Raw genomic sequence first — 6,617 nt, 5'->3', positions numbered from 1 at the left:
ATTGAGGGGAAATCTCAGATGGGGGGAAAACGCCGCTTTATCAACTAATCGATGATCGATCGATAAGGTTATCAACTATCAATTAATGAAATAATCGATAATTTGCATCCCTAGTGTTGATGAGCAGATGAAGGCTGGCTGGCGTAGGTGGAGAGCTAATGTTTTTAGCATAGCTCTGTGAGGTCCGGTTGCTAAGTAGGCTTCAATGGCGTCGTTAGCACAGCATTGTTAACCTTCGCCAGCCTGGAAAGCATTAACCGCGTATTTACATGTCCACGGTTTAATAGTATTGTTGATTTTCTATCTATCCTTCCAGTCAGGGGTTTATTTTTTTTGTTTCTATATGCAGTTAAAGCACAATGCTATCACGTTAGGTCGTAGCTAAAGCGTTTCGCCGATGTATTGTCGTGGAGATAAAAGGCACTGAATGTCCATTTCGCGTTCTCGACTCTCATTTTCAAGAGGATATAGTATCCGAGGTGGTTTAAAATACAAATCCGTGATCCACAATAGAAAAAGGAGAGAGTGTGGAATCCAATGAGCCAGCTTGTTCCTAAGTTACGGTCAGAGCGGAAAAAAAAAAAGTATTTCACTGCATTCTAGTCCGTCACTCTAACGTTCCTCGTCCACGAATCTTTCATCCTCGCTCAAATTAATGGGGTAATGGTCCGAATAGCTCTAGCTGCGTTGAAAACAATAGGAAAATATGAGGGAGTGAACAACTGACAACGTCACGCTACTTCCGGTAGGGGCAAGGTTTTTTTTTATCAGAGACCAAAAGTTGCGAACTTTATCGACGTTGTTCTGTACTAAATCCTTTCAGCAAAAATATGGCAATATCGCAAAATGATCAAGTATGACACATAGAATGGATCTGCTATCCCCGTTTAATTAATATGATGTTATTTCCGCAGCTTCTAGTTGCTTTGTTTCTAACTCAAAGCCTTTTCTAATTCTAATTCATTTTTGTTTAACCTTGTCTTTATTTATAGTTTCTCAACGCCAGGGGGCTAAGGCAGAACTTGAAGCGCAAAGCTTTATTTTTATTTCTTAAACAATGTAAAACAGGTTTTTGTTTTTTACAGTAGACACACAGTATGAATGATGATGTAAAGTTTTGGAGATCTCAATGGGGTAATGAGATATATTGCTCTCATGCATCACAGCGTTCTGGTGGAGTTGGCACACTCAAAAACAATATTACAGGGGTTTTATTGCATCATAGTGACTATGATAAAAATGGCCATTATATTTGTCAGGTTTTTCAGATTCAGAAAACTAACTCTATAGTTGCTAACATTTATGGATATAACTCGGTGCCTGACAATATCATTTTATTTAATGAGGTGGATTAGAATTCTACACTGGCTTGCCAAATTTCCAAATACTTAGATAGTGGTAGGAGGTGATTTCAATACTGTCCAGGAAATTCCCGGAAAACCGAGAATTTGCGTTCCATATATGGTAATAGTAGTGTGGGTGGATGGTTGAAAGGTCGGAATCGGGTTTAAAAATGGCGCACAATTTAGTAGTGCCACCTATTAATTATAGCACCTGCCTGGGGCGCGGGGGTGCTACATCAACAATTTTGGAACAAGTGGAATCAAACACAACCTGTTACACCCGCTTATCAAGGAGCGCAAAAAATATTTTTAAAAAGGGCGCACAATTTTGAGAATTTAGGGCATTGTAGAACTGTGAATACGCCAATTAATTTGAATGGGAATTTCCTGGAAATTTGGGATTTCGGGAAAACCGTGAATCTTTGAAAGTATTGATACTAGCACAATTGTCCTAAATGATATGAATGGGTTGGTTTTGGATTTTTTGGAATCGGTTGAAAAATGTTGACATAGTAACAGTTTTTATTGAGAATTAGTTTTTCAGATTACTGGAATTTCGGGAAAACCGGGAATTTGTACAAAAAAAAAGAAAACATTGGTTGTCCTAACGAAGAGAAATGTTTTGAAGGTGGAATGGTCAGAAACGGTTGACAAATGTGGACTGTGAAAACTTTCCAGGAAGATGTGAAAATAGGACTTTGGAATTTGTTTTGATGTAAGTCAAATGGTAGTTTTATTGTCCAAGGTGAGTGGACGGTGTGGATGGTGGAACGGTTCGAATCAGCTGAGAAATGTGAGAGTTGTGCATGTTTGAAAATCAACCAATGCTGGAGAATCTTTCACAGTGTGATTTAGAACACATTTGAATGGACAAATATACAACTATGCATTGGCAATATTGTTTTGGATCACAACGTAATAACTTGAGAAATTATTAATAGAGAAATTCATATAAGGACTTTAAGCTACAAAGTGTTGCCGCATTGCAACAGAGAAATGCAAACAGCTCAATTTACAAATGATCGCACTGGGGGGGGCGGGCCAAAAAGGTGCGCATACACGCTATGATTGGGCAGCCAGTAGATGGAGCTGGACCTTGGATAGGCATTTGGACCCGGTTGCATGATTGGCCACAGAAAGACCGACTTAGCCCGGTGATAGGCTTGGCAAAGATGGACTTGTGGAGACGATTAGTTGCTGCGAAGCTGTCCCGTTTTGTGAGCGGTCTTATTTATGTGGCTCCATTTAATCAATGTTGGGTTCTGACATTGATTTGACCATTGAAATTTGGTCATATTCCAACCAACAACGTGCATCCAACGTTGGACAACAACGTTGTCTCAATTCACAAGTACAATTATTTTGCACCAATCGATGGAAAATGGATGTATGGATGTTTCAAAGTCAGTTTCAAAGGACATGCATGTATAATCAATGTTGTAACAATGTCTTGTGCCTGCTGGGCACCCACTGATGTAACCAGTGGTAAATGACAAATGCATTGAATTCTGAACAAATCCTTTGAAAGAAGTATGAAGGAAGTCAAAATTGTTATATAAATAACGTTGCAATAACGCCATGGTTTGATTTTTTGAAATTTTTGGGACTTATGCACATCCCAAAAAGAGGTACCAATAGGTAAGAAAAGTTGGTTTTGCATAACAGGGCCCTAAATGCTGGGCAGGGGCTCAACTGGTGATAAACAGATTTCTGATGTGGCTATATCTTGGGGAAACGACTAGTGTAAGCATGCGAGCCAGATGCAACAGAAGACTGCCAGCATCAAGTTTCCCCGCAGATGCCCAGGACTTCTTGGTAGGGTGCATTGAAGGTATTGGATGAAGGGATTTGGCTGGTACTAAAAGCGATGGAGGCGGAAACCCTCCGCTATTTTCCCGAGGAGAACGAGAGTCTGATGTGGGGTCCTGAGGGTGGGCTGGTCCCCATTCACTCCGTTTGGCCCGAAGACATTGTCGCATCGCTGTCTCGTGCACGTTGACGAAGGCTGAAGCCGTCCATAAAGGCTTCAACTCGCCACCAAGACGCGCCAACTCCTCAAGTTCCACCACCGGATCGAAACACGTCCCAAACAACCTTTTCTTCCTCGCTGCCTATGTTTGGTAATCCCATTGCTTATTTTACCAAACATTTCACCTCTTGGACTGTTAGCCAGGACACTAAGCACGTTGATGACATCACGCCACACGCGCGATCAGATGTAGTCACGCGACAGGCATGCTCTGATGAAGACCCTTTTTCTCTGACCAGTGCAGCAGACACAAAGGCTTCATTTTCAAACACTTGTGTTACAGACGCATTCTGTGAGCCTCCTATAAAAGACATTACATTATTTGATTATGGATTATCAGCAGAGGTGGGACCAAGTCATTGCTTTGCAAGTCACAAGAAGGGTCAAGTCTTTGCCCTCAAGTCTCGAGTCAAGTCCCGAGTCAAGACAGGCAAGTCCCGAGTCAAGTCCAAAGTCAAGACTGGAAAGTCTCAAGTCAAGTCACAAGTCCTGCATTTTGAGTTTCGAGTCCTTTCAAGTCCTTTTAACCACAGACTAATATTTTTACACAGATTGTGTATGCTTTTAAACCGCTGTATTTATTTATTAAAACAAGTGCATTTGAAATAGCAGGGGAAAAAAAGTACTGACATAGCAATTCATAATAGCACTATTAACCAGTCATTTTAATAGTTTAAAATTTTTTAAACATTTAACTCATTCCTTTACAGAATAAACACATTTGCAAAAACAAGTGCAACTGTACTTATTTGTACAAGTGTTAACATTGTATTTCCATGGCATATTGCATTGTAACTAGTTCCACAGCAGTTTCTATTCTGTTCTTACCTTATCTCATTGATCTCATCTCATACTGTATGTGTATTTATGTGTGTGTACACATGAAACACATAACAAATACATGAACATAACAATGAACAGAGTTGTACTTTTTAGATGTCAGGGCCCTATGCAATATCTACACATATTCTTAATATAGTATACATTTTAACTGACCTTTATTCGACTATGTTTGTCTTTTTGTAGGTGGCTAAAATATGCGGTGCTGCTGACCGCCGTCTAACGTTATGTTACTGTGTGTGATACATTGATTAACGTAACGTTAGGTGTAGGTACCTCATGCAACCCTGCTTAAAAAAATCACTTGACAAAAAGTATGAATAAGGTAGCAAACTGCAGTGGACGCAACATATTGCCGTGTTTGCAATGACGTTATAACCATAGACATCTTATAAGTAGATGCAGTATTGGTTGCTGTCACGCGAGCAATTTGCATCTTGAAGTGGTGATGAGGAGCCGGCGAGCAGCCTAAACTGACAGTTGACAGGTAGAAAACAAAGATGCCGGGCTGGTGTTCAGCGTTTTCCTGCTCAAATGAGCGGACTGTTGAAAATACGAATCGGGGGATTACGTTTCACAAGTAAGATTCAACATTAATGTGCTATTGGTTGTATTTTATGAAAATAACATTACCACAAAGTTGAGAAGGAGCAAAGATCTTCAATATTTGTATGTGAAAATCACAAATAAATCTTCTGGGGGAGGATGACGCCCCTACAGGGGTTTGGTTTACAAACTTTCAGCCCCACCTAAAACAAAATTCACCAGCCGCCACTGATTATGATGCATTCTCATTTTAGGCAAAATATAAGACAATACTTTCTTAACAGTATAATTGTAACCAGGAATAAGTCTTCAAGTAACAATATTCAAATACTAACATTGTTGGGTAAGACAGCATTTGATTTTATTCTGAATCCAGTGAAACAGATTGGTGTTTTTAGCTGATATAAAGACTTTCAGGTGTTTATATATGTTTAAGTATTTGGCAGACACTTTTATCCAAAGCGACATAAATAAAAAATACATATAAAACAAACACTGTAAACATGATCATTTAAGGGAAGAATGTAATACAAAATATCAATACAAAGTGTCAAGACAGAATAAACTCTCTGCTGCTGCAGCAACAGAGATACAGTCTATAGATTTATGGATATCTAATGTATTCATACATTGTTTATGTAGGATATACGCATGTATATATAACGTAATCATATTGTTTCTTCAACTTAAAAATAGCTGACCGTTTTTTTCCCCCTTCTCTGGGATTATATTCCCAGTTTTGATCTTGGACGTCTGGTCACTTATAGCATATAAGAATATTATATTACTGTTAAGCAAACTATGAATAATAAAACATGTGTCCGTTATCATAGCTTATATATGACAAAAAATGTGTCCGTTATCATAGCTTATATATGACAAAAAAGCGCGTGAAAATGACTGGTATTCAGTGAGGTAAAATGAATTAAATGCGCTGACAGTTCATTGCTCCTGCCAAATGAATTGCACTGAGTGGAGCGGATCACCACTCCAAGATGGCGGCCCCGCGTCTCGTCTGCGCCAGTAGGCAGTAGCGCTCGATGCTGCGTCTACTTAAAACATGTCTATGGTTATAACGTTAGCAGTGAGTTTACAGCCTCACTGATTTAACTACACAGCAAATAAAAGTCACGTTACTTAGTCAATAAACGTTATCTTACATTCAAAACTTACCCTTCTTTGTGCAACTTCAAATGTCGAACGAAGTTGGAAGTTGTTGCGTCTCCGTCTGTAATATTCGAACTGCGTGATTTGCATACGGCAATTCGTTTTTTGTTGACCAAGTCGTAGTTTTTATACCCGAACGAAACCAACTTTGGTATAAATCTTTCTCACTGGCGCGTTGTTTGACAACTCTTGTTCATTGGTTGTCCTGCAATTTGATTGGCTGAATGCTGTGTGATGAAAACAATGTAGATCTAATTTGATTGGCTGTTGTACTGAGAGCACACACGCTGACACGCAGCACACACGCTGATAGACAGACACGTACAAAATGAAAGCTACGGAGCGCTCCCAAATAACTTTTTAAGCTTTAGGTTTTGGGGAAAGTAGCAAGTCATGTCAAGTCAAAAGGCTCAAGTCCAAGTGAAGTCACAAGTCATTGATGTTAAAGTCTAAGTCGAGTTGCAAGTCTCTTTACATTTTGTCAAGTCGAGTCCAAAGTCATCAAATTCATGACTCGAGTCTGACTCGAGTCCAAGTCATGTGACTCGAGTCCACACCTCTGATTATCAGAACATTTTTTAAGGGCTAAGGCAGCAAACCAGTCTATGCCTCCCCACATTTAAGCTCCACCGTGTAAGACTCAAGCTTCGCCCCCTAAGTCTGAAGCTCTGCCCACCTCACTCACCCCGTTT

The 6,617-nt window shown here is 39.7% G+C and overlaps 1 protein-coding gene across 1 annotated transcript in view; it reads left to right on the top strand.

Annotated features, from left to right (window-relative positions):
* LOC133635728 (uncharacterized) overlaps positions 1–6,617 on the top strand; it is an 83,000-nt gene that overhangs the window by 37,606 nt on the left and 38,777 nt on the right. The window lies entirely within an intron of this gene.

This window comes from Entelurus aequoreus, linkage group LG20, assembly GCF_033978785.1.
Source record: "Entelurus aequoreus isolate RoL-2023_Sb linkage group LG20, RoL_Eaeq_v1.1, whole genome shotgun sequence".
Taxonomy (NCBI): Eukaryota; Metazoa; Chordata; class Actinopteri; order Syngnathiformes; family Syngnathidae; genus Entelurus; species Entelurus aequoreus.
The sequence above is the reverse complement of the archived record's forward strand: the minus strand, read 5'-3'. Positions and strand labels throughout refer to the sequence as shown.